This window comes from Colossoma macropomum, unplaced genomic scaffold, assembly GCF_904425465.1.
Source record: "Colossoma macropomum unplaced genomic scaffold, Colossoma_macropomum, whole genome shotgun sequence".
Lineage (NCBI taxonomy): Eukaryota > Metazoa > Chordata > Actinopteri > Characiformes > Serrasalmidae > Colossoma > Colossoma macropomum.
Genome location: NW_023494805.1, coordinates 29,093,046 through 29,096,379, shown reverse-complemented (window position 1 = coordinate 29,096,379; position 3,334 = coordinate 29,093,046).

The following is a 3,334-nucleotide window of genomic DNA, read 5'->3' as shown; positions in this document are numbered from 1 at the left end:
TGAAACACTCGCACACACCACTGAAACACTCGCACACACCACTGAAACACACACATGCCACTGAAACACTCGTACACACAACGGAAACACACAATTTATTTCAGTGTATTTCACCCTAAACAGCCCTTATACAGCTAGGGGGGGGGGTCTCAGTGCAAAGTGCTGCTCCATTTGTCCTCTCTGAAGTTTAATCGTCTCCCCTCTTTTATTGATATATGAAATTTTATTTTACTGACAGCCTGCTCTGAATACTAACAAGCTCTCTCTCTTTCCCTCTCTCTTTCTCTCTCTCTGTTTTTATCTCTCCTCTTTACCTCAGCATCCTTTTACTGTTCTCTCCTAATCCCAGAGGACTTCGGATAGGTGTAATAGCCTCTCGTCTTCTCGCAACTCTCTCTCTCTCTTGCTCTCTCTCTCTCTTTCCCCCTCCAGCAGCTGCCCTGCTCTTCGTTTCATTTCCTCCTCCACGCCACCCTCCATCTTCTGTCCATTGTTCTGATTAGATCTCTCTCTCTCTATCTCTCTCTCTCTCTCTCTCTCTCTCTCTCTCGCTCGTCTACTGTTTTATGTTCCATGATTTGATCTCTCCCCTGACTATCGTTTCTCTCTACTGTCTCATTTTCTCCTCTCTCTGCTCCTCCCCTCTATCTTTCATGTTTTCATCATCTCACCTCAGTTTCTCTGTTCACCACGCCCTACTTCTCTACTTTTTCATCACATATATTCTCTAAAGTTCTACAATCACTTACACTGAAAATCTGCTCTCTCACTCTCTCATGCTCTCTCTCTCTCTCTTTCTCTTTTTCCTTTCTATCGCTGTCTTTCTTTACTTTTCCTTTACTCTGCCTTGGTCTCTCTCTCTCTCTGCTTCTCTCTTTGTATCTCTCACTGCCTGTTTCTCTCTCTCTCTCTGCTTCTTTCCATCTCTATCTCTCTGTTTCTTTTTCTCTGTCTGTCTCCCTCTCTCTGTGTATCTCTCTCATTCTCTTTCTCTCTCTCTCTCTCTCTCTCTCTCTCTCTCTCTCTCTCTCTCTCTCTCTCTCTCTCTCCCTCTCTCTCTCTTCTCTCTCCCATTATGCTGCCCTGTTTTGGCCGTAGGAGAGTGGTCCAGGTTGTACTGTAAAATACAGCCGCCTCTAAATTGCATTTAGCTGCTTGTGCCATAAAATCTCTCTCTCTCTCTCTCTCTCTCTCTCTCTCTCTCTCTCTCTCTGAACATTGCCCAGTAGTTTACTCTCCAAGGCCTGTAGTGTAAATAAGCCCTGAGCTCTCAGAGAGCAAAATATAACTTAGCCACACACACACAGTCTTGTTTTTTTCATTAACTGTCAGGACATTGGGTCAGTCTTTGATTACATTTTTTTTTTCATGCCACTTTCATGTGTGGTCCTTTATGAGATACATATCTGATTGACGGCCATGCAACCTTAATAAGGATGTTCCCCGTTCTTATATGTTTTTCATGTTCTCATGTGTTTTTCGTGTGCTCATGTGTTTTGGTTTTCACTACACATGCACATCATTCAGAGTTAATATGGCAACAGCACCTAACATGAAGTTAAAGCCAGCCATAACTGCATAAGCAACATGTCTTTCCACCTTCTTCAGAGCAAATTATCTTCCAGATGAAGGCCTCGGCTGGTAGTTAGTACACAGGTTCATTAATGTGACATTATTCATTTAGATGTACGCATGCAGGTTGTTTCATGTCACAGGCGAGTTCATACTGATGACAGATAATGACCATTTACAAACACAAATGAGAACCATCAAGTCAGAAAGGTCAGAGCTAAGAAAGAATTAAAAGTGTATAATGAGGCTTGTAATGTAAATATAGCCATGCTTTTTCCCCATATGTATTATATTCAGGTATCTACTTCCATGTAATGCAGATTAAATCCTAATCTAAAACTTAATGCCATCCTTAACCCCAATCACAATAAATTAGGCCTGTTGTTTTTGTACATGTATGTCTTGAAAATGTACAAAAACTAACCCCCACACACACACTCACAAACAGGCAGTATTGTGTCTCACAGGTATTTGCCTGTAGAGGCTCTAATGAGAGTGTCACGTGGCAGTGCACTAATATGTATGAGGCAGCAGTGAGGCCAAATCAGATCAGAAAACAGACACACACACACACACAGCTATGCAAACAACACACACCGGCACAGAGAAACACACTTACACTGTCTGCTCCTCTAAGACTTCCTTAAAACACCCTGCAGACACTGACAGCATGGTAGAAATCTGAGAGATAAGATGATTTTAGAAAGGCCAAAAGACTCTGGGGAGATTGTATGTGATTGTAGCTACAGTGTGTTTGTGTGCGTGTGTGTGTGTGTGTGTGTGCTTTCATACGCTTTCAGGGCAAACATGTCCAAAACAGTGATTGCTTAACTTTTCAGGACCAGCAAAATGCTCCTGACTTTGTAAAGTAGTTTTTAACTTTTTAACAAAAGTTGTTTTAAGCTGCAGTCACACTAGACTTTTGTGGTTTGTGTCACTTTGTGAAATGGTCAAGGCTGATTGGCAATGAAAAAATCTCCATGTCAGTGCAGTTAGCGCTTGCAATCTCACTAACCATAAATAGCAACAACTGAAAAGTTTAAATAATTATTAGTAAGAGCTTAAGGGTATCGTCACTGTCGGAACTAAACTTTGAATCTCCAAAATGTTTTTGAGGGATATACAGAATATGGTCAAAAGTGGACACCTGACCATTAGACCTATGTGAGCTTGTTGGACATCCCATTCCAAAACCATGGACCCCTGTGGCTGTAACGCCTCCACTCTTCTGGGAAGGCTTTCCCCAAGATTTTGTAGGAGGGGAACAGAGTGAAGGGACACAGCACCTCCACACTTTTATTCCCCTGAATAAACCACATGTGTAATATAAATGTGTAGGGGGTGTACAGTGTGAAGTAATTGTAATGTGTTATTTTATATGTTCTTCACAGAAAATGAGCAAAGGCCAAGGAATATGAGGTTGAAATAATAATAAATCGCATCATTTTTTCTTTTGGTAAACATTGGAAATGGGTCCCACAGACCCAAACACCACACAAGAGTTAAATAAGAAAGCCTGGTTTGCAGTTGGTGTTTCAGTTCATCCCAAAGGTGTGCAGTGGGGTTGAGGTCAGTGCTCTGTGCAGGCCACTGGAGTTCCTCCACACCAAACTCATGTCTTTATGGAGCTTCACAGGGTCACAGTCATGCTGGAACAGGAAAGAGCCTTCCCCAAACTGTTGCTACAAAGTTGGAAGCATATTGCTCCTTCACCAAACTGATAAGGATAGGCATTTTAACGTGCTTCAGCACTCTGAAGCCT